The 25,910-nt window shown below is 41.4% G+C and overlaps 1 long non-coding RNA gene across 1 annotated transcript; it reads left to right on the plus strand.

The window, feature by feature from the left end:
• The first annotated feature begins 7,109 nt into the window (after window positions 1-7,109).
• Window positions 7,110-7,948, plus strand: LOC129639806 (uncharacterized). Its single transcript, XR_008708615.1, has 3 exons — window positions 7,110-7,146; window positions 7,475-7,543; window positions 7,634-7,948. It is a non-coding gene; the product is annotated as an uncharacterized LOC129639806 (long non-coding RNA).
• The last annotated feature ends 17,962 nt before the right edge of the window (window positions 7,949-25,910 follow it).

The raw sequence follows: 25,910 nt of genomic DNA on the forward strand, positions 1-25,910 counted from the left end.
AGGATTATTCTTCAGCAGTAACCAGTATAAAATTTATTTCCCTATACTCTAGTATTCTTCCCTAGTGAATCCTGTGGACAGAGGAGCCTCGTGGGCTGCGGTCCATAGGGTCACATAGAGTTGGACACGACTGAAGCGACTTAGCATGCATGCATGCATTGGAGAAGGAAATGGCAACCCACTCCCGTATTCTTGCCTGGAGAATCCCAGGGCCAGAGGAGCCTGGTGGGCTGCCGTCTATGGGGTCGCACAGCGTCGGACACGACTGACGTGACTTAGCAGCAGCAGCAGCATACAAAGTTTGAGATTCTCTTATATCACCAAAGATATGAATATGTTTTAGGAACTTATTAATCTCTTTTTCTTTGGGACTACCTGCCTGGAGGTGGCATGATTGTGGTGGTCTAATTAAAAACAGTTTTAGGGTCCATCTGGTTTCCCGGATATCACCTTTTCTCTAAAGTGCCATGGTTTGGAGGTAGCGACATCAAGCTAAAGGACTGTTCCTTGGGCTTGGCTAGCTGCCCAGACCAGGCTGACCAGGTTGGCTTCAGTCTTGTGGCTCTAGAGCCTGAATTGTGGTTTCCATGGTCACAGCATTGTTTATACTCTGAAGGGGCTTAGCCATGTTTGAAAGAGGCAGAATGCCAATTTATCCATTTTTTGGCATGAGGGATATTCTGTTTCAGTTGCCAGAAGAGTCATGGCTCTTAACCATAGTAACTTCTTGATGAGGGAATTTAGAGAGATGAGTGAGTTGTTATGTAAGAAAGCACTAAGGATAGACCCAGGGGGAGGTGTGGTGAGTAAGTTCAAAGACTTGTTCTTCCTGGCTGTGTGTGTTTCTTCTCAGCTAGTGTCGGATAAACATGGCCCACTTTGGGTTTCTGGGCTTCCTTTTCTAGTCTGGAGCCTGACCATGCCCTTTTGGGGGCCACATTTTCTCCAAACAGGTGCAATATAGATGATTTCGTTTCCGTCCAATGTGTTAAAACCACATTCGGTTTTTTTTCTTTTCTGAGGTTATAATCAGGATACAGAGACAAGTGTGTGTGTGTGTGTGTGTGTGTGTGTATGTGTGTTTGGGGGTGAGTGAGAACTCACTTTAAGGAAAAAAATATCTGAAATTAGATTTGAGTGTGAACATTTATTCAGAAGTAAATCCATTTTGAAGTGAATATTTCTTAAGAATGTCCACTGCCACTCCATCACTACATTACAGGAGGAAAAGTGTCATGAAGAGTACATTGGAGAATGATAAATAACAAGGACCACAGGGAACTATATTCAATATCTTGTAATAATTTATAATAGAAAGGAATCTGAAAAAATTATATATATATATATATATATAAAACTCAGGGACCTCCCTGGCGGTCCAGTGGTAAAGAATCCACCTTGCAATGCAGAGGATATGGGTTTGATCCCTGGGCAATGGCACCCCACTCCAGTACTCTTGCCTGGAAAATCCCATGGATGGAGGAGCCTGGTGGGCTGCAGTCCATGGGGTCGCAAAGAGTTGGACACGACTGAGCGACTCCACTTTCACTTTTCACTTTCATGCACTGGAGAAGGAAATGGCAACCCACTCCAGTGTTCTTGCCTGGAGAATCCCAGGGACGGGGGAGCCTGGTGGGCTGCCGTCTGTGGGGTCGCACAGAGTTGGACATGACTGAAGCGACTTAGCAGCAGCAGCAGCAGGGAACTAAGATCCCACATGCTGTGGGGCAACTAAGCCTGTGTGCTGCAGCTACTGAGCCCGCATGCCATAGCTAGACAGTCCATGTGCCACATCAAATAGATCCTGCATGATGCAGCAGAGATCCCACATGCCGAGACTAAGACCCGATGCAGCCAAATACATGAATAAATAGAAGAAACAAAAAAACTCAATGTATGTGTATAACTAGTCATTTTGTTGTATACCTGAAACTAACACAACATTGTAAATAAACAATACTTCAATAAAAAAAAGAGTACATTGGATTGGAGTGCAACAGTGGGGTGTCAATTCAGTTCAGTTCAGTCGCTCAGTCGTGTCCAACTCCTTGTGACCCCATGAACCACAGCATGCCAGGCCTCCCTGTCCATCACTAACTCCCGGAATTTACCCAAACTCATGTCCATCGAGTCAGTGATACCATCCAGCCATCTCATCCTCTGTCATCCCCTTCTCCTCCTGCCCCCAATCCCTCCCAGCATCAGGGTCTTCACCAATGAGTCAACTCTTCACATGAGGTGGCCAAAGTGTTGGAGTTTCAGCTTCAGCATCAGTCCTTCCAATGAACACCCAGGACTTATCTCCTTTAGGATGGACTTGTTGGATCTCCTTGCAGTCCAAGGGACTCTCAAGAGTCTTCTCCAGCACCACAGTTCAAAAGCACCATATATATGCGTTAGTATACTGTATTGGTGTTTTTCTTTCTGGCTTACTTCACTCTTTATAATAGGCTCCAGTTTCATCCACCTCATTAGAACTGATTCAAATGTATTCTTTTTAATGGCTGAGTAATACTCCATTGTGTATATGTACCACTGCTTTCTTATCCATTCATCTGCTGATGGACATCTAGGTTGCTTCCATGTCCTGGCTATTATAAACAGTGCTGCGATGAACATTGGGGTACACGTGTCTCTTTCAATTCTGGTTTCCTCGGTGTGTATGCCCAGCAATGGGATTGCTGGGTCATAAGGCAGTTCTAGTTCCAGTTTTTTAAGGAATCTCCACACTGTTCTCCATAGTGGCTGTACTAGTTTGCATTCCCACTAACAGTGTAAGAGGGTTCCCTTTTCTCCACACCCTCTCCAGCAGTCCAGGTTCGATGCACGATACTGGATGCTTGGGGCTGGTGCACTGGGACAACCCAGAGGGATGGTACGGGGAGGGAGGGGGGAGGAGGGTTCAGGATGGGGAACACGTGTATACCTGTGGCAGATTCATGTTGATATATGGCAAAACTAATACAATATTGTAAATTTTAAAAATAAAATAAAATAAAAAATTTTTTAAAAAATGTAATTTCTAAGAACCTTAGGCAGTTTAGATGTATCATACATTTCAAAAGGCTTATATAGTTAGTGCTACCCTTGGGTACAATAAGGTACACCTGAAAAATTTGAGTGAAAAAAAAAAAGCACCAATTCTTCAGTGCTCAGCTTTCTTCACAGTCCAACTCTCACATCCATACATGACTACTGGAAAAACCATAGTCTTGACTAGACAGACCTTTGCTGGCAAAGCAATGTCTCTGCTTTTTAATATGCTGTCTAGGTTGGTCATAACTTTCCTTCCAAGGAGTAAGCATCTTTTAATTTCATGGCCACAGTCACCATCTGCATTGATTTTGGAGCCCAAAAAAATAAAGTCTGACACTGCTTCCACTGTTTCCCCATCTATTTCCCATGAAGTGATGGGACTGGATGCCATGATCTTCGTTTTCTGAATGTTGAGCTTTAAGCCAACTTTTTCACTCTCCTCTTTCACTTTCATCAAGAGGCTTTTTAGTTCCTCTTCACTTTCTGCCATAAGGGTGGTGTCATCTGCATATCTGAGGTTATTGATATTTCTCCTGGCAATCTTGATTCCAGCTTATGCTTCTTCCAGCCCAGCATTTCTTACGATGTACTCTGCATAGAAGTTAAATAAGCAGGGTGACAATATACAGCCTTGACGTACTCCTTTTCCTATTTGGAACCAGTCTATTGTTCCATGTCTAGTTCTAACTGTTGCTTCCTGACCTGCATATAGGTTTCTCAAGAGGCAGATCAGGTGGTCTGGTATTCCCATCTCTTTCAGAATTTTCCACAGTTTATTGTGGTGTAGTTGCTTGTAATTTTAGTATCTGACTGCCATGGACCAAAAGTTTGTGTCCCCCTCCCCCCATTAATGTACTGAAATCCTAACTTGCAGTGTGATTAGGAGGTGAGGCTTTGGGGAGGTAATTAAGTCAGAACACTCACAAATGGGGTTAGTACCCGTTTAAAAAATATCACAAGAGCAATATTCCACTGTATATATGTACCACATCTTTATCCATTCATCTGTTGATGGACAACATCTAGTTGCTTCCATGTCCTGGCTATTATAAATAGTGCTGCTATTAACATTGGGGTACATGAGTCTTTTTGAGTTATGGTTTTCTCAGGGTATATGCCCAGTAGTGGGATTGCTGGGTAGTTTTATTTTTAGTTTTTTAAGGCCCTCCATACTGTTCTCCATAGTGGCTGTACCAATTTACATTCCCACAAACGGTGTAGCAGGCTTGTTCCTTTTTCCCTATACCCTCTCCAGCATTGATTTAACACATATATATGGAACCTAGAAAAATGGTACAGATGAAACTATTTCCAGGGCAGAAATAGAGGCACAGACATAGAGAATGGACTTGTGGATACAGGAGTGAAAGGGAGGCTGGTTTGAATTGGGAGGGGGGATTGATATGTATATGCCACCTCATGTTAAATAGCTAGTGGGAACATGCTGTGTAGCACAGGGAGCTTAGCTTGGTGCTCTGTGATGGCCTAGAGGGGTGGGGCGAGGGCGAGGGGTGGGAGGGAGACTCAGGAGGGAGGGGATGTATGTATACATATGGCTGATTTACTTCACTGTAAAGCAGAAACTGGAGAAGGCAATGGCAACCCACTCCAGTACTCTTGCCTGGAAAATCCCATCGACGGAGGAGCCTGGTGGGCTGCAGTCCATGGGGTCGCTGAGAGTCGGACACGACTGAGCGACTTCACTTTCACTTTTCACTTTCATGCACTGGAGAAGGAAATGGCAACCCACTCCAGTGTTCTTGCCTGGAGAATCCCAGGGACAGAGGAGCCTGGTGGGCTGCCGTCTATGGGGTCACACAGAGTCGGACACGACTGACGCGACTTAGCAGCAGCAGCAGCAGCAGCAAAGCAGAAACTAGCACAACATTGTAAAGCCATTGTACTCCAACTTAAAAAAGAAAGAAAGAAACCAAAAATGCAGGAGAGCTTGCTTTCCCTCCCTCTGCTCTGTGCCAGATGAGGATACAAGAAAACAGCCAACCAGGAAGTGGGCTCTAACCACACACCGGATCTGCCTGCACCTTGATCTTGCCTCCGGAACCGTGAGAAAGAAATGTTTGTTGTCTAAGCCACCCACTACATGATACCTTTAAAATATATATATATATATATATATATATATATATATATATATAGCAGCCTGAACTAAGACACTGACTTTTGCAGATTTTACGGAAATGTCTGAGTGTGTGAATACATAGCTTGGACTCCTCCCTTGGGGCCTTGCAAGGAAGGGGTGAGGGGCCTAGAAGCTTCACAGGGAAACCACATGTACCAGGTTAGTGGAGTGCCAACTGTGCCAAGCCTATTAGATTCCTCCTGCAGGTGATTGTCTCCTTACATTTCCCTGTGGGCTTTTTTCCTTTCTTTTTAAAAAAATCTTAAACAATTTTTTTATTGCAAGATAATTGCTTTACAATATTGTGCTGATTTCTGCCATATATCAATGTGAATCAGCCACAGGTATACATATGTCCCTTCCCTCTTGAGTCTCCCTCCCACCTCCCACCCCAACCTCCCTGTGGATTTTGCTACTTCTCTCTCACAAGTTCCCACATGAGCTTTGCAGAGGAAGCCAAATGTGGTAAAGGACTAAATAATGGGTATTTTAAAACCATATTTTAACCAGTCCAATAACAATTTAATTTCTTTAATACTGCACCTACTTGGAATGTTGCAGGGAGGAGAGTTGGATGAGGATAGAGGCTCGCTAAAAGAGGTGTAAAAGATTACAGATGCTGTGCTAAGACATCACTGTCTCTATGCAAGGGCTTGTGGCTTTAAGAGCTGCCCAATGGGTTTAAGTAGCAGCAAGAGTTTGGGATTAGCTATTAGGAAAAATAATTTTATTTTGAGTAGGGCATAGACTGTTAAAGCAATTATGGATCTCTCTTTCTTGCAGCCCTTAGTGGATCATCAAATTCTCAGCTCTTAAAGCCACAAGCCCTTTCTTAGAGGCAGTGCTGTCTTAGCACAGCATTTTTAATCTTTTATTCCGCTTTTAGCGAGCCTTTATCCTCATCCGCCTCATCTTTCTGAGATAATTTAGGCACAGGTATATTTGAAGTGAAGAGACTAAGCAAAATCACTGCTCAGGATTCCTTCCAGTGGAAATCACATTCAGTATGTGTTTGCCTTGTTTAAAGCAAATCCAATATTCTAAATTCAGTTTTTAAAAAAAGTGGCGGGGAGGGGGGAGGTGGTAGGAGAATAGGGGAAGAAAGGACTTTTTCATGTCATAAAGAACTCCTTACAAGTTTAGTTTACAGGACAAGCTGTCTTTTAGTATATTTAATCTGGGGGTCAGTAAACTAGGACCCTGTACCAAATCTAGCCTCATGCCTATGTTTTTTTTTAACAGCAGAAATATATTTTCTCACAGTTCTGGAGGCTAGAAATCCCAAATCAAGGCATCAGCAGGGTTGGTTCCTTCTGAGACCTCTCTCCCTGGCTTTGTAGATGGCTGTCTTCTACCTGTGTCTTCACATGATCTGCCCTCTGTCTGATTGTCTGTTTTTCTAAATAAAGTTTTATTGGAACACAGCCACACCACCCATTTATTTACGTATTGTCTGTGGCTGCTTTTGCACAACAACAGCAGAGCTGGAGAGTTGCCACAGAGACCATACGGCCCACAAAGCCTTAAACATTTGCTATCTGGCTCTTTTACAAATAAAGCTTGCTGACGCTTGGTTTACATTATGATGAGGTTGACCAAAATTCAATCACACACATAGTGCAGTTTGCCCTTTCTCACTTGCCCTGTCCATGAAGAATTTAATTGGGGTACATTTTATAGGTTGAGGATTAAAATTTCACAGTAGTGAAAAACCTAAATGAATAGACCTCCTCTCACAACATCTGTTCTTTTTCTAGTTATGGCAGCTACATGTAGCACCGACTACATAATCTAAACAAATTATTTCATGTTAAATCAGATTATGTGGACATATAACCATGTTAGGATTCTGTGATTGACTTTAGAAAGGAAGTACTCAGATGCCACCATAAATGAAGTAAATGGTTTAGATTATGGCATTGCAGACATGGTAAACTGCTTGAAACCAGAAGTTGATTTGACACTAGACTGTATTACCTATTGTTTCATTTTCTGTTTGACTATAATATACTACCTTTAATTTTTGATGTCTCTTTGTTTTTAATCTTGCATTCTGATATGCTGCATGCTATCAACCTGAATGGAATATTCAAGTGGTCCTTGAATTCTTTCTATAAAACTTTAAGTTTTCAAAATTCTGCAGCTTACAACAGTTTATGATTTTTTTTTGAGTTTAGATTTTTTCCTTCTAAGTAGGAAAATGTATTTTGGATCCTGTGTGTGACTTCTCATATGAGTTGATGTCCTTTGATAATGTTATGGACTGAATTGTATCATCCTACCTCTCTCGCCTCGCAGCCAAGAAAAAAGATGTCTTGGAAGCTCTAACCTCCAATACCTTAGGATGTGACCTGATTTGGAAATAAGGTTGTTGTAGATGTATTAGTTAATATGAAGAAGGTATAGTCATCCTTGAGTTGTGTGGACCCCAACCCAACATGAGTGGTGTCCTTATAGGAAGACGGCCATGTGAAGAGAGGGAGACACAGGGAGAGTGCCATGTGATGACAAAGGCAGAGACTGGAGCGATGCAGCTGCAAGCCAAGGAAGACCAGAGACTGCTGGCAAATCAGCAGAAGCTAGAAGAAGCAAGGAAGGAGTCCCCCATAGGTTCTAGAGAGAGCATGGCCCCACCAACACCTCAATTTCAGACTTATAATCTCCAGAACTGTGAGGCAATAAATTTTTGTTGTTTTAAGCCATGCAGTACTTTGTTCTGGCAGCCCTAGAAAATTCTTAACAATAAATAAAGATCGAACTTTGTGAGACTGACTCCCTAAGACCCATGCAGTAGGGCTATGAGAAAACAACAGTGAAACTCCTATATCACACAACTTTTTAATATTTTCCATTGGTTAGTAACCTGATGGCTTTACCTGATGGCTCAGCAGGTAAAGAAACTGCCTGCAATGCAGGAGACACAAGAGACACTGGTTTGATCCTTGGGTCAAGAAGATCCCCTGCAGAAGGAAATGGCAATGCACTCCAGTATTCTTGCCTGGAAAACCCCACGGACAGAGAAGCCTGGCAGCCTACAATCCAAAGGTCACAAAGAGTTGGACACAACTGAGCAACGAAGCGCACAATTGATTACTACATCATGCAAGTTTTTAATATTTTCCATTGGTTACAAATTCACTTTCACTGAGAGAGTCTAACAAGTTCCTTGTTGAGTTGAATTTTCTTGCCCTTTTTTCCCCCTCCTCCTGCCTTTCCCTCTGTGAGAGAGGAGTCTTACCCAGAATTGAGGAGAATGACAAAAGCCATGACTCAGATTACCCACCCTCCCCAGTTCCTGATATGTGGGGAATTTCCATAACTCTCTAGGGTGGACAGGTGCAGTCTTGAAAGCCCACCTAGAGGCCTGGATGTCATCTCGGAGAAGTATTGGGGGAAAGAAGGGGCTCTATACTTGTGTCCCTGATAGGAAGCTACAGCCCTGACAGGGCCTGAGGGCTGCCCTCTGCCTCAGAATGTGAGGGCACTTCCAAAGCTGGATGTCAGAACAGTAACAACTGGAGCCAAGCCACCAATAATTTTTTTTCCACTCTGGTTCAATCAAGATTTAAACACAGAGTTCACGTAATTCACGTAGGAAAATTTCTCCTTCTGCTCCCCTCTCTTCCACCTAGCTAAGGTAAAGAAAGAAAATCTTATCTGCTTGATAAGAAAGCTAACTCTTTGCTCTGTTATTATATACATGGTTAGCCTGACAAGTTAAGTAAAGAAATTGGTGTTTAAGTTCCTTGGCAACAGTATAAGGCATTGTTTTTAAAAATCTTTTTATTTTGTATTGGGGTATAGCTGATTAACAATGTTGTGATACAGAAACCAACACAATACTATAAAGCAATTATCCTTCAAGTAACAATAAATAAATTTTTAAAAAGAAAAAAAGTTGTGATAGTTTCAGGTGATCAGCAAAGGGACTCAGCCATACATATACATGTATCCATTCTCCCCCAAACTCCCTGTAAGGCATCATTTGAGTGACCCTCTTTATAACAGAGAAGGGTGGTAATTGCAGAGATTTATGGATCCAATGATTTACAGTTGACTTAGCAAAACCAAATCACAACATTAGTAATATTTAATGATGAATTGTCTATTTTATTCACTGAAGAATCTGTAATGTTTCCACAAGTGTTTATGTGTGAAAAAGCCCACATTGTACATTTGTATAGTGTGAGGTAGGGGAGCAAGGTTAATTTTTTTTTTCCATGTAGATATCCAGTTACTCCACCACCATTTATTGAGAGGGCTTGTTTTTGCCATCGGATTGCTTTTGTACCTTTGTTGAAAATCATTTGACTGTGTATGTCTTACATCTTTCAGTCACGTAACACTTTATAGTTTTCAAAGCTCTTTCATGTTCATTTCGTTCATCCAACAAATTTGTGGGGTAGGCAAGGCAGGTATTGTTAACCACATTTCACATATATGCAGAGAGGTTAAGTGGCTTGTTTAAACTCACATAGCCATTAAGTGGCAGACTGGATAAGAAATGGCCTCTGAGTTACAAATGAATTTGTAACAAAACAGAATTAGACTCACTGATATAGAAAAAAAATTTATGGTTATTAAAGGGGAAAGGGGTGAGGGATAAATTAGGAGTTTGAGATTAACAGACACACTGCTGGTGCTGCTGCTGCTGCTGCTAAGTCGCGTCAGTCACGTCCGACTCTGTGCGACCCCATAGACGGCAGCCCACCAGGCTTCCCCGTCCCTGGGAGTCTCCAGGCAAGAACACTGGAGTGGGTTGCCATTTCCTTCTCCAATGCATGAAAGTGAAAAGTGAAAGGGAAGTCGCTCAGTCATGTCCGACTCTTAGCGACCCCATGGACTGCAGCCTACCAGGCTCCTCCATCCATGGGATTTTCCAGGCAAGAGTACTGGAGTGGGGTGCCATTGCTTTCTCTGACAGACGCACTACTATATATAAAATAGAGAAACAACCAAGACCTACTGTATAGCACAGGTAACTATAGCCAATATCTTATAATAACTTATAATGGAAAAGAATATGAAAAAGTATATGTATATAATATATTATATATATTAATATTTGATTTACTCATTATTTATTTCATTTCCTTCTAGTAGATAAGCAATAGAAAGAAAGCACCAAAGAGAGAACAACTTATAACACATATGGGTTAGCAAGCTGTCCTTGCACGTGTGTGCGTGTATGTGTGTACATGAGAGAGAGAGAAAGGGAGAGAGAAGTGGGGAAGACCATCCGTGCTGGAGGTGGTTAGAGGTGACTCTGGATGCCCACCCAGGTCTACCCACGCTGCTGAGGAGTGTGGCGGGCGCATTCTGTCTCCTAGTTGGAAGTCCTTCAGAGGCAGGGCTGTGCCCATCAGGTTTTGGCGTCCTCCATGTCTGACATAGTGGATGCCTGACTATTATCTGCTCTACATACTCAAGGATGTGGCCCCGGCTTTGGGCTCACACAGACCTTGCCACCTACATTGTGCAGTTCTGAACAATTTAGCTTCTTGCCTCATTTTCCTCATCTGAAAAATGGGGAAACAATGCTTATGTCGGCTTAAATGGGATAACATTGTTGGGAGACAAATTTCCATAGGTCTCTTGCATATCTGCTGGGTTTGTGAGCAGAGGCACGGATCATGAAAAGAGAGCTTTGGTTCCGGACCATGCAGCCTTAGAAACTGGAGATACTGTCTCTGGAGTATACCGCTTGCTGTCATGTATAAATAAGGACAATGTCTCTGTCCAGGGCAAAGGTCTGGCAGACTTAATGCCCATTATAAAAGATTTGGGCCCCTTAAGCTTGGGGTTCCTCTCCTGGAATGCAATCCACTATATCTGTGCAGGCTTCACCTGGCCTTCGCCACCTCATCTTTGGGCAACTGGACCTTGGGAAACCAGGCAAATGATGATAGGGTCTACTGCTTCTGTTGGGAGTAGTAAGCTATGCTTTGTCTCCGATCCTGTCTTCTGAAGCATCCATCAAAGTGTGGCAGCCTAACTTATTAGCTTGCAAGGAGGGTATAACCTCAAGCCCTTCATAGTTCTTGAGAAATATATGTAAATCACATAATGCAGTTATTGACATGTACATAGCAGGTTCTCACTAAGTGGTAACTAAATGTACAGTAACGGCTGATGGTGAACTGTCAGAAAAAAAGCCATCAACTGGTAACTTTTTTGCTACACTCTTCCAGAAATAAAATATGGAGAATGCCTACTACTACTACTAAGTCGCTTTAGTCGTGTCCGACTCTGTGCAACCCCACAGACGGCAGCCCACCAGGCTCCACTGTCCCTGGGATTCTCCAGGCAAGAACACTGGAGTGGGTTGCCATTTCCTTCTCCAATGCATGAAAGTGAAAAGTGAAAGTGAAGTTGCTCAGTCGCGTCCGACTCTTCGCGACCCCAGGGACTGCAGCCTACCAGGCTCCTCCATCCATGGGATTTTCCAGGCAAGAGTACTGGAGTGGGGTGCCATTGCCTTCTCCGATGGAGAATGCCTAGTAGAGGGAAAATACATAGGGACGTCCATGTCAAGGAGCTCTGGCTCACTGGGAAGAGGGAGCGAGTTAACTAAAGGCCAGAAACTCAGCTTTTCAGGCCCCGGTAACACTTTGTCCCTCTGACTGTGTTTTCTGACTTCCAGGGCTTTGGAAAGAAATGAGGGAATGTGTGGGAGACAAGTGCTTTAGTGTAAGACAAGGGCCCTAGTGTAGGAAAGACTTTTAGAAGCTGAACCTACCTGATAGAAGGATGTCTGGGAAAGATGGGCCGAAACCCAGGCTCCAACATCAATGTCTAGACTGAAGCTATACTGGATCAGCCAGCACGGCTCCTGCCCTGGGGAAGAATCGCTCCCAGGTTCCATCAGGAGAGTGCTCAGGGGTCACTCCCATCTCTCTGATGAGTCCTACCCACGGGTGGTGCTAGTGGTAAAGAACCCGCCTGCCAGTGCAGGAGACATAAGAGATGGGGGTTCGATCCCTGGGTTGGAAGATCCCCTGGAGGAGGGCATGACAACCCACTCCAGTATTCTTGCTTGGAGAATCCCATGGACAGAGGAGCCTAGCAGGTCCATAGTATCACAAAGAGTCAGACATAACTGAGCGACTAAGCATAGCACAGCACAGCATGGACCATAGAACTTCCCTCCTGAGGAGGGCTGCCTCCATATTCCCTTTCAGAACCTTTGTGTCTTGTAGGGTTGATAAATAGACTAGAATGTGTCCATAAGGGCATGGTTTCTCTTTTTTTGCATAAATTGAAAGTTTTAATTTCTTTCCCAATTTTTATTGGGATATAATTGACATGTAACATTATGTTAGTTTAAGATGTACAACATAATTTAATATTTGTATATATTGTGAAATGATCATTACAGTGAGTTAACATCCATTAATTTCTGTAGTTAAGTTTTTTTTCTTATGATGAGAAATTTTAAGATTAATCTCTTAGCTTTTGAGCATACAATATAGTATTGTTAACTATAGTTAGCATGCTGTACATTATGCCCCCAGATCTTATTTATCTTACAACTGGAAGTTTGTACCTTTTGGCCACCTTCACCCATTTCTGCCTACTCTCAATTTCCAGGCCTCTGGCAACCACCCATCTGATCTGTTTCTATGAATTTAATTTTTTTAGATTGCACATAGGAGATCATGCAGTGATGCATTTGTCTTTCTTCATCTAACTTATTTCACTTAGCATAATGTCCTCAAGGTCTATACATGTCATAAATGGCAGGCTGTCCTTTTTCCCTGGCTGAATAATATTCCATTGTTTATATTTCCATCACTCTAGGAGGTGGGTCAAAGAGAATATTCCTGTGATTTATGTCAAAGAGCATACTGCCTATGTTTTCCATTGTGTATCTATATCACATTTTCTTTATCTGTTGATGGACACCTAGGTTTTTTCCATATCTTGTCTATTGTAAATAATGCTGTAGTGAATATAAGGATGCATCTATTTCTTCAATTTCATTTCCTTCCCATGTATACTCAGAAGTGGAATTTCTGGATACTACGGTAGTTTTTTAATTTTTTGTGGAAACTCCATACTATTTCTCATAATGGCTCTACCAATTTACTTTCCTACCAACAGTAGACCAGGGTTTTCTTTTTATCACATTCTTGCCAATAATTATTTCTTGTCTTTTTGATGACCGCCATTCTAACAGGTGTTAGGTTATAATCTCCTTGTGGTTTTGATTTGCATTTCCCTGGTGGTTAGCGATGGTGGGCACTTTTTCAGGTACCTGTTTCCATTTGCATACCTTCTGTGGAAAAATATCTGTTCATGTCCTCTTCCCATTTTCTTTTTTTTTTCCTTTGGCTGTGCCATGCAGCATGTGGGATCTTAGTTCCCTGTCCAGGAATTGAAACTGTGTCCCCTGTATTGGGAGCTTGGTGTCCCAACCACTGAATTGCCAGGGATATCCTACCTCCGTCCATTTTTTAAACAAATTTTTTTGTTGTTGTTATTGAGTTATTTATGTTATTCATATATTTTGGATATTAATCTCTCATCAGATATATGATTTGCATGTATTTTCTCCCTTTCCATAGGGTGCCTCTCATTTTGCTGATGGTTTCTTTGCTGAGCAGAAACTTCTTAGTGTGGTGAGCCTCACTTATCTATTTTAGATTTTCTGTCTATTTAGAAAAAAATTTTTTGGAGTATAGTTGTTTTCAATGTTGTGTTAATTTCTGCGGTACAGCAAAGTGAATCTGCTATACACATACATATATCCTCTCTTTCATAGATTTCTTTCCCACTTCGGTCACCACAGAGTACTGAATAGAGCTCCCTGTGCTATATAGTATGTTCTCATTAGTTGTCTGTTTCTTAAACTAATTTTATTTATTTATTTAGAGCTGTACTGGATCTTTGTTGCTGCGCGGGCTTTTCTCTAGTTGCAGCGAGTGGAAACTACTCTTCATTGCGGTTCATGGGCTTCTCATTGTGGTGGCTTCTCTTGTGGATCACAGGCTTTAGGTGCCAGGCTCAGTAGTTGCTACTTACAGGCTCTAGAGCGAGGGTTCAGTAGTTGTGGAACACGGGCTTAGTTTCTACACAGTGTGTGGGATCTTCCTTGACCAGGGATTGAACCCATGTCCTCTGCACAGGTAGGTGGGTTCTTATCCACTGTACTACCAGGGAAGTCCCTCTATTTTATACATAATGGTGTATGTATGTCAATCTCAATCTCCCAATTCATCCCACCCTCCCTTTGCCCCTTGATGTCCATAAGTTTATTATAGAAACAGCAATGGCAAGGAAGTATTGGGTAAGGAGTCTCTACTTGTGTTCTAGCTCCACTTCTACCCTTTACCTGTGCAATAACCCCCGTTTCCTAACTTCCTCAACACTTCCTTTGCCAGCTGCCTCTCCTAACCTCCTTCCTAGTTTTTTAACCTCTTGTTCTGCAAAGAGACTTCAGGCAATCCACAGGGGTTTTGGAAAACACTTCCCCATATTCTAAAAAATTCTTTAATTAAGCTTTTTTTCTTGCCAAGAATGATAGTTTTAAAGAGCAGATATCCCAGTGAAAGGAAAAGTGATGCTTGAATTCCCACTTGGACCTGGATGACTTGACACCCTCATCCTGAGACTTAGAGTGGGTAGTGTTAGAGGGAGAAGACAGCAGGAATGATGTGGAAAAGGAAGTCGTGTCTCAGCTTATATCTCTCCACTGGCTGCCCTGCCATTGAGATTAAAAGCCAAAGTCCTTATTATGACCCACAAGTGCCTCTGCACTGATACCCCTGTCACCCCTCTGCTCTCTGCTGATTTTTCTTTTGTTCATTTTGTTCTCACAACACTGACTCCAAACTGCTCCTTGAAAGTGCCTGATTCTTGTGCAGGGCCTTTGCACTGGCTTTTTCTTCTGTTAGGAATACCCTTTTCCCTATAGCTACATGGTTTGACACTTCATCTCTTTCTGCTCTTTGGTAAAATGTCACCCCCTCAGGGAACACTTTTGTGACTACCTTATTTAAATTCCAACCTCCTCCCTCTCCCCTGTGGCACTCCCTATCCCCCTTCCCTGGTTTATCTTCTTTATAGCATTTTTCATGATGTTAAATATTTTATGTAATTGCTTATTGTATCTTTTTCCCATTAGAACATGAAGTCCATGAGGGCATGGGTTTTCTGACTCTTCTGTTTTTTGCTATATCCTCAGAGTTTAGAACAGTACCTGGCATGCAGTAGGTGCTTATCTGTGGAACAAATGAATTAGTAAAAGAATGGATAGCCTTCACATCCATTTCCTTAACTACAAGATCTGTGTGAATGATCACATGTTTGTTCATGAGTATGGTGGAGACCCCAAGAAACAGGTCATGTTCAACCCCAAATTAATGGAGTGTGGGAATGCTGAGAGACCCATAAATTATCCAAGGCATTGCAGATTTACGGGAGGAGTAATAGGGCAGAAAGCTGAGCACTGAAGAATTGATGCTTTTGAACTGTGGTGTTGGAGAAGACTCTTGAGAGTCCCTTGGACTGCAAGGAGATCCAACTAGTCCATTCTGAAGGAGATCAGCCCTGGGATTTCTTTGGAAGGAATGATGCTAAAGCTGAAACTCCAGTACTTTGGCCACCTCAGGTGAAGAGTTGACTCATTGGAAAAGACTGATGCTGGGAGGGATTGGGGGCAAGAGGAGAAGGGGACAACAGAGGATGAGATGGCTGAATGGCATCACTGACTCGATGGACGTGAGTCTGAGTGAACTCCGGGAGTTGGTGATGGACAGGGAGGCCTGGCGTGCTGCAATTCATGGAGTCGCAAAGAGTTGGACACGACTGAGCAACTGAACTAAACTGAATAGGGCAGAAGACTAGAGAGCAAGTTTAAAATCAATCTTTAAACTGTTTGGGCAAGTTATTTAACTCCCTGGGCTCCAGTTGTATCATCTTTAAAATGTGAAGTTCAGAATAAAGAATCAGAGAAAAAGTATATAGCATGTTATGGTTAAAAACATTTTTTTTTCACATGTGTTATCTTTGAATCCTGTGAGGCATCCAGGGCAGGTAGGTAGATGTGAGAGAACACAAAACATTTTTATAGTTTTAATTGAAATTCCTCTCTGGACCCTAAGTAGGGGGGATCCCATAAACGGAGGATCCTTTGCTGAATAGATGATGGGGGACAAGTTTGGACTTTTGAGAGGGTTAAACTTCTTTAGTAAGAATCAGCCGAACACAACTTTCTATTTCTTTTCGTGTGTGTATGGGATGATGTACATTCACTAAATTTGTTATGATATTCATTTCATGATGTATGTAAGTCAAATAATTATGCTGTATACCTTAAACTTATACAGTGCTGTATGTCAATTATATCTCAATAAAACTGGAAGAAGAGAAAAAAGAAAAAGAATCAGCTGAGATATTAAGGACGGGGCAAGAACCTGGAGCAGAAGGCTGGAGAAACAGAAGAAAGGAGATGATAGAACCCTGCTGGGGGAGGTCAGGATGGGGTGATCTTGTGGTGAGATGAACCAGTGGGGCATGGAAACGAGGTGTAGCAAGATGGATTGAATTTGCTCTGCTGGGCATGATGTAATCCCTTCCTACATCTACCTCAGAAAATCCAAGTCGCTTCCAAATGCTTTAGCCCAACTGAATTATCTCAGGAGAACAGAAATTGGTGTGGAACTCATGTGGAGGTTGCCAGAAAGCAGGTGACAACCAGCATTTTGGCCACATGATGGCAAAAGGAGAGCTCAGGCTCACTGGAGCAGGACTGTGGTTCAAAAAGGATGACTACCATGCGTAGACCCTCCTGTTCTTGTACTGACTTCTGAAGATATGATATTACCAATTTCCCCCTGAATGTCATATAAAGTAAACATACGAACTAAAGATCATGGCATCTGGTCCCATCACTTCATGGCAAATAGATTGGGAAACAGTGGAAACAGTGACAAACTTTATTTTGGGGGGCTCCAAAATCACTGAAGATGGTGAGTACAGCCATGAAATTAAAAGATGCTTGCTCCTTGGAAGAAAAGTTATGACCAACCTAGACAGCATATTAAAAAGCAGAGACATTAATTTACCAACAAAGATCCGTCTAGTCAAAGCTATGGTTTTTCCAGTAGTCATGTATGGATATGAGAGTTGGACTATAAAGAAAGCTGAGCACCAAAGAATTGATGCTTTTGAACTGTGGTGTTGGATAAGACTCTTGAGAGTCCCTTGGAATGCAAGAAGATCCAGCCAGGCCATCCTAAAGGAAATCAGTCCTGAATATTCATTGGAAGGACTGATCCTGACGCTGAGTTTCTCCAATGTGAAGACCTGACTCATTTGAAAAGACCCTGATGCTGGGAAAGATTGAAGGTGGGAGGAGAAGGGGACAACAGAGGATGAGATGGTTGGATGGCATCACCGACTCAATGGACATGAGTTTGAGTAAGCTCCAGGAGTTAGTGATGGACAGGGAGGCCTGGCATACTGCAGTCCACGGGGTCGCAAAGAGTAGGACACGACTGAGTGAACTGACAAACTGAATGTTTGTGTCCTCTCCAAGTTCATATGTTGCAACTTAACCCCTAAGATGATGATATTAGGAGGTGGGGCTTTTGGGAAGTGATTAGGTCATGAGGGTGAAGCCCTCATGAATGGGATTAGTGCCCTTATAAAGAGACCCCAGGGAGTTTTCTGGACTCATCCACCATGTGAGGACACAGCAAGAAGATGGCTGCATATAAATCAGGAAGTGGGTTCTCACCAGACACTGAATCTGCTGGCACCTTGATCTTGGACTTCCCAGCCTCTGAAACTGTGAGAAATAAATATCTGTTATTTGTAAGCCACACAGTCTATGGTATTCTGTGATAGCAGCCTAAACAGACTAAGGCAGGGTCTTGCTTGTTATTTTAATCTCTCATCAGTTTATTATGATGAGGCACTCTACTGCCTTGAGCTCAGTAATTGCTTTAAGCAGTAGAGCCTTCCTTGCCCTGATAAAATAGTCATCATGTTAAGAGTCATTAGGGTTGGAATCAAAGAAATCTAGAGCCTTTGCTTAACACTTTGACTTTGCAATTAAGTTTTTGATTTTGCACACTTAGGTAAATGGAAAAGCACTTTGAACTCACTTTTGGATAATTAGCACAAAGAGAAAATGGTTTTGCAAGTCACAGTGTGGCATGGTTCAAACTGAGTGAATGAGAACAAAAATCAACACTTTGATATTCATACAAACCTTCTGCCACAAAGAATTTTCATTTAATTTTGTGATAAATCTGGGAAATTATGTGATATGATTATTCATAAAACTGTTAATCAAACATATATACTTTGTAGCATCTTATACATAGCACTGCAATTGGAATATTTTAGGAAAATGTATTATCTGAATTTTAAAACACTACTCCGTTGCAACTACTTATCAGCAAAAATGGAAAAATGTATCTTGGCCAGTTCAGTTTAGTCCATTATTGCAATAAAAAGTGTTAGATGTATCCAAGAAATACAGTAATAAATAATACTGCATGTATCTGCTTCCAATGTGTACTACTTGATAAACATCCAATATAAATAAAGAAATATAAATTGGGTCTAGAATGGATAGTGTGTGTGTGTGTGTGTGTGTGTGTATGTGTGTATGTGTGTGCAACTCAATTATGTCTGATTCTTTGCGACCCCAGGCTGTAGCCCACCAAGCTCCTCTGTCCATGGGATTTTCCAGGCAGGAATACTGGAGTGGGTAGCCATTCTCTTCTCCAGGGAGAATGGAAAGTAAAAATGCTTTAAAAGTAAAAATTTGTCATGGACAGATAGACAAAAACTTCTTTCTCCACTTTTGTTATTTTGTTAAATCCATATGAAACTACTTCTTGAGTACATTTACTAGCCAGTGTCTTATTCAGACTTTTCCCGTCTGAGATAAGAAAGTATAAATAAAACCAAGATAAAAATGGAGACTTTGAAGGTGATATAAAAATCTGGATGTGTTCTAAATTGCATGACATGATATCCTGTGCTGGTATGTTTGGAAGAATCTACAGATTGACTTTTAGACACTAAGCTTTACTTATACTCAACTTCATTAAATGAGATGCATTCTCATGTGATTTGGGGGCACGTTTCAAAAGAATCTTCTTTTTTCAGTAGCATAGGAGCATTCATTTGCCTCACTTGGATTAGCCATATTCTTTCTCAGCTCAGCAGTTTCCAGCTCACTTTAGAAAGTCATTTCATCCTTGGGTGGAAGTGCATTTCCAGATATATTGGCCACTTTTGATCCCTCTTGATTCAGAGGCTCTCTTTGAAGATCACAGTCAGTGAAAACATTTTTTCCTGTGAATGACTCCAATTTAGAGAATTATGGGTAACTCTTAGAACCAGTGAAATAAGCAGTTCATTTTCAACTGGCATGGTTCTCTTGCAGATTAGCAGGTGGGTTGCCAGTCAAGATTAAAGGAGAATATTGAGGATGGAAAGAAACAGAAACTTAATAACCTTCTTTCTCCTTTCAATAGACACTTAGATTGTAAGTTTTCAACATTACAAATAATGTTGCAATATTTATATATATTAATATTTATAGACATTATTACAGATAATATTATTAATGTCTATAATATTTATAGATACTTGAGCCTATGTAGAAGATTTTCTCTAGAATATATTCCCATGAGTAGAATTGCTGGGTCAAAAGGTATATATCTTCAATTTACTAGATATTATTACATTGCTCTATAAAATGCCTGAACCAATTTACACCCCCATCAGCAAGACATGAGAGTTTCTTTTTTAAAATTTAATTAATTTAGTTTTCACCGTGCCAGGTCTTTGGTGCTGTGTGAGGGCTTTCTCTAGTTGCAGTGCATGAGCTTCTCATTGCGATGGCTTCTCTTGTTGTGGAGCACAGGCTCTAGAGTACGGGCTCAGCAGTTGTGGCACACAGGCTAAGTTGCCCCGTGGCATGTGGGATCTTCCCAGACCAGGGATCAAACCCGTGTCCCCTGAATTGGCAGGGGGACTCTTAATCACTGGACCATCAGGGAAGTCCAACATGAGAGCTTCTGTAACTCTACATCCTCACCAAAACTCAGGAGTATCTGGATTTTTAATTTTGTTGGTTCATTGGAGGTAAAATTGCCTGTCATTACTGTTTGTATTTCTCTGATGAATAGCCATGTTGGACATCTTTTCACATATTTGTTAGCTTTTAAGCTTTCTCTTATGTGAGTTATCAATTCATATTCTGTTGGCTTGCTTCTTGTTTTTCTCTGTTGATTTGTTTTTCTCTGAGTTTCTTTTAAAAATATGATTTGTAATTTTATATCTTACAAATGGCATCTCCTAGTCCATGAATTTTCTTTACACTGCATCTTTTGGTGCATTTTATAGTTCAGAAGTTTGTCATTTTGATATAGTTGAATTTATTAATCTTGCCTTTGGTATGTTAAGACATCCTTCCCTGTACTGTGGTCACAAATGTATTTTTCTGGATTTGGTTAAAAATGTGTAGAGTTTTATTTTTCATGGCTGGAATTTATTTATTTTTTGATTGTGCACTTTCATTCTCTACTGCCATGTGACAAATTACATAGCAGTTTACAACAGCACAGATTTATCAGTTCACAGTTCTATAAGTCAAAAGTCTTGTACAAAATAGCTGACTTCTTTACTGAGAATCTTACAAGGTTGAAATCTAGGTGTGGACTGTCCATGTGGTCATCTGGAACTTGGACTCCTCTTGAAAGATAACATGGTTGTGGCAGAATTTTGTCCCTTGCAGCTGTAAGACTGAGGTCTCCGTTTCTTTGCTGGCTGTCAGCCAGAGGCTGCTCTCAAAGCCATCTTCAAAGAATCTCCCTTGTTTGGAATCTCTCTCATGAGTCAAATCTCTCTTACTGAGAATTTCTTCTTCAGGAAGAGGCTTTTCAATCCCTCACCTGACTAGGCCAGGCCCACCCAGGATAATCTCCTCCCTCCACCACTCCCCCTTATCCCTGGTCCACACTATGTAGCTTGCAGGATCTTAGTTCCCCAACCAGGGATTGAACTCCAGGCCGTGGCACTGAGAGCACTGAGTCCTAACCACTGGATCACCAGGAAATTCCCGATCTCCCTATCTTAAGGTCAACTGATTTGGGATCTTAGATACATCTGCAAACCCTCTTAACAAGTACTACCTCCATTTGTGTTTGAATAAATAACTAGGAAAAGGTGTGTGTGTACCATGGGCATATAATCTTGGGAGACATCTTAGAATTCCACCTACCATATCATATAAAATAAGGATCCATAAAGTAAGGATTCATATCCATGAATGACTAATTATTTTCATTTTGGAAATTTTAAAACATATATATACAAAAGAAGAGAAAATAATTTCATGAACCCCAGTACCCAGCCTCTGTGATTCCACATGGCTAATCTTGTTCCACCTATCTCTTGATTTCCTTCTCCCACTCTCCCAGACTATTTTCCAGTAAATCCATGACATACTAATTCATCTTTATATCTTTCCTTATGTATCTTTAAAGACAAGAACTTCTTTCTAACTGGCCTTCTGACACCAAGTACGAGTTCAGTGTTTTCTCAAAACCATCCTCAGATGTGATAATTTGCTAGAAGGACACACAGAACTCACAGAAACCTATTATATTCGCAATCACTTTTATTACAGGAAAAAAAAATACAAATTAGAAGAAATAGAGAGGGTGGACTCTTGGATGGGGAGGGTTCCAAATGTAAAGTTCTCATGTCCACAGGGATGAGTTACCTTCTTGGCATTGTTATGTGGCAATATGTGCAAGGAGTATTGCCAACCCAGGATGCTCACCCAGGCTTTGATATTCAGACTTTTATTGGGATTTCATTATGTAGGCATGATTTATTGAATCATCACCCATGTGGTTGAACTTGATTTCCAGCCCCTTTCTGCTCCCAGAGCTCAGGCTGAAACCATGAGACTCACAGTTGGTCTTTCTGGTGTGGCCAGTCCCTACCCTGAATCATCTCTTTGACATAAACTATCAGGCAGGGTCTAAAGGACCCACCGTGAATAATGAAGACATTCTTGTTACTTAGGAAACATCAAGGATTTAGAGGTTACCTCCCAGGAACTGGCAACAAAAGCCAGCCACATTCTTCCTTCCTTCCTTCCTTCTCTCCCTCCGTCCTTTCCTTCCTAACCACAATATCATTATCACACCTAAAAAATTAAAACAATTCCTCTTTTCATCAAATATTCAATAAATGGTCTAATTTTTCCCATTGTCTCATTAAAAAAAGGTTGATTTCTACAAATTAGTATCCTAACAAGCTTCACACATTGCACTCAGTTGATATGTATCTTAAGTTTCTTTTAGCTTAGAGGTTTCCCTTCCCTCTTTTTTCCTCCCTGTAATGTGTCTGGTGGTGAAAATAAAGTCCAATGCTGTAAAAAACAATATTGCACAGGAACCTGGAATGTTAGGTCCACAAATCAAGGTAAATCAGATGTTGTCAAGCAGGAGCTGACAAGAGTGAACAACAACATCTTAGGAATCAGTGAACTAAAAGGGACAGGAATGGGCAAATTTAATTCAGATGACCATTAATATCTGCTATTGTGGGCAAGAATCCCTTAGAAGAAATGGAGTAGCCCTCAGAGGCAACAAAAAGTCTGAAATGCAGTACTTGGGTGCAGTCTCAAAAACGACAAAATTATCTTGGTTTGCTTCCAAGGCAAACCATTCAACATCACAGTAATCCAAGTCAATGCCCCAACCACTGATGCTGAAGAAGCTGAACTGTTCTATGAAGACCTACAAGTCCTTCTAGAACTAACACCCAAAAAGATGTCCTTTTCATCATAAGGGATTGGAATGCAAAAGTAGGAAGTCAAGAGATACCTGGAGTAACAGGCAAATTTGGCCTTGAAGTGCAAAATGAGGCAGGGCAAAGGCTTACAGAATTTTGCTAAGAGAATGCGCTGGTCATAGTAAACACTCTCTTCCAACAACACAAGAGATAACTCTACACATGAACATCACCAGATGGTCAACACTGAAATCAGACTGATTATATTCTTTGTAGCCAAGGATGGAGAAGCTCTATACAGTCAGCAAAAACAAGACCGGGAGCTGACTGTGGCTCAGATCATCAGCTCCTTATAACAAAATTCAGACTTAAATTGAAGAAAGTAGGGAAAACCACTAAGCCATTCAAGTATTACCTTAATCAAATCCCTTATGATTATACAGTGGAAGTGACAAATAGATTCAAGGGATTAGATCTGGTAGACAGAGTACCCGAAGAACTATGGACAGAGGTTCATAACATTGTACAGGGGGTGGAGACCAAAACCATCCCCAAGAAAAAGAAATTCAAGAAGGCAAAGTGGTTATCTGAGGAGGACTTCCAAATGGCTGATAATAGAAGAGAAGCAAAAGGCAAAGGAGAAAGGGAAAGATATATCCAACTGAATGCAGAGTTCCAGAGAATATCAAGAGAAGATAAGAAAGCCTTCTTAAGTGAACAATGCAAAGAAATAGACGAAAACAATAAGATGGGAAAGACTAGAGATCTCTTTAAGAAACTTGGAGATACCAAGGGAACATTCCATGCAAAGATGAGCCCAATAAAGAATAGAAATGGCAAGGACCTAACAGAAGCAGAAGAGATTAAGAGGTGGCAAGAATACACAGAAGAACTATACAAAAAAGTTCTTAGTGACCCAGATAACCACGATGGTGTGGTCACTTACCTAGAGCCAGACATCCTGGTGTGTGAAGTCAAGTGGGCCTTAGGAAGCATCACTATGAACAAAGCTAGTAGAGGTAATGGAATTCCAGCTGAACTATTTCAAATCCTAAAAGATGATGCTGTTAAAGTGCTTGCATTCAATATGTCAGCAACTTTGGAAGACTCAGCAGTGGCTACAGGATTGGAAAAGGTCAGTTTTCATTCCAATCCCAAAGAAAGGCAATGCCAAAGAATGTTCAAACTACTGTACAATTGCACTCATTTCACATACTAGCAAGGTGATGCTCAAAATCCTTCAATGTGGGTTTCAACGGTATGTGAACCAAGAAATTCCAGATACACAAGCTGGATTTAGAAAAGGCAGAGGAACCAGAGATCAAATTGCCAACATCCATTGGATCATAGAAAAAGCAAGAGAATTCCAGAAAAACACCTACTTCTGCTTCATTGACTATTCCAAAGCCTTTGACTGTGTGGATCACAATAAACGATGGAAAATTCTTAAAGAAATGGGAATACTAGACCCCCTTATCTGTCTCCTGAGAAACAAGAAGGAACAGTTAGAACTGGACATGGAACAAGTGACTGGTTCCAAATAGGGAAAGGAGTATGTCAAGGCTGTATATTGTCATCCTGCTTATTTAACTTATATACAGAGTACATCATGCAAAATGCCGGGCTGGATGAAGCACAAGCTGGAATCAAGATTGCTGGGAGAAATATCAATAACCTCAGATGTGCAGATGATGCCTCCCTTATGACAGAAAGTGAAGAGGAACTAAAGAGACTCTTGATGAAGGTGAAAGAGGAGAATGAAAAAGTTAGCTTAAAACTCAACCTTCAAAAAACTAAGATCAGGGCATCTGGTCCCATCAGTTCAGTTCAGTTCAGTCGCTCAGTCGTGTCCGACTCTTTGCGACCCCATGAATCGCAGCACGCCAGGCCTCCCTGTCCATCACCAACTCCCGGAGTTCACTCAAACTCATGTCCATTGAGTCGGTGATGCCATCCAACCATCTCATCCGCTGTCGTCCCCTTCTCCCACTTTCAGTCTTTCCCAGCATCAGGGTCTTTTCAAATGAATCAGTTCTTCAAATCAGGTGGCCAAAGTATTGGAGTTTCAGCTTCAACATCAGTCCTTCCAATGAATATTCAGGACTGATTTCTATTAGGATGGACTAGTTGGATCTCCTTGCAATCCAAGGGACTCTCAAGAGTCTTGTCCAACACCACAGTTCAAAAGCATCAATTCTTCAGTGCTCAGCTTTCTTTATAGTCCAACTATCACTGGAAAAACCATACATGACTACTGGAAAAACCATAGCCTTGACTAGATGATCCTTTGTTGACAAAGTAATGTCTCTGCTTTTTGCAGTAGGTTGGTCATAACTTTCCTTCCAAGGAGTAAGCATCTTTTAATTTCATGGCTGAACTCACCATCTGCAGTGATTTTGGAGCCCCAAAATCTGTCTGTCACTGTTTCCACTGTTTTCCCATCTACTTGCCATGAAGTGATGGGACCAGATGCCATGATCTTAGTTTTCTGAATGTTGAGCTTTAAGCTAACTTTTTCACTCTCTTCTTTCACTTTCATCAAGAGCCTCTTTAGTTCTTCACTTTATGCCATAAGGGTGGTGTCATCTGCATATCTGAGAGTATTGATATTTCTCCTGGCAATCTTGATTCCAGGCCGTGGTTCATCCAGCCCAGCGTTTCTCATGATGTACTGTGTATATAAGTTAAATAAGTAGGGTGACAATATACAGCCTTGACGTACTCCTTTCCCTATTTGGAACCAGTCTGTTGTTCCATGTCCAGTTCTAACTGTTGCTTCCTGACCTGCATACAGATTTCTCAAGAGGCAGGCTCTAAGGTGGTCTGGTATTCTTATCTCTATAAGAATTTTCCACAGTTTGTGGTAATCCACACAGTCAAAGACTTTGGCATAGTCAGTAAAGCAGAAATAGATGTCCCATCACCTCATGGCAAATAGATGGGGAAACAGTGGAAACAG

Source organism: Bubalus kerabau, chromosome X (assembly GCF_029407905.1).
Source record: "Bubalus kerabau isolate K-KA32 ecotype Philippines breed swamp buffalo chromosome X, PCC_UOA_SB_1v2, whole genome shotgun sequence".
Taxonomy (NCBI): domain Eukaryota; kingdom Metazoa; phylum Chordata; class Mammalia; order Artiodactyla; family Bovidae; genus Bubalus; species Bubalus kerabau.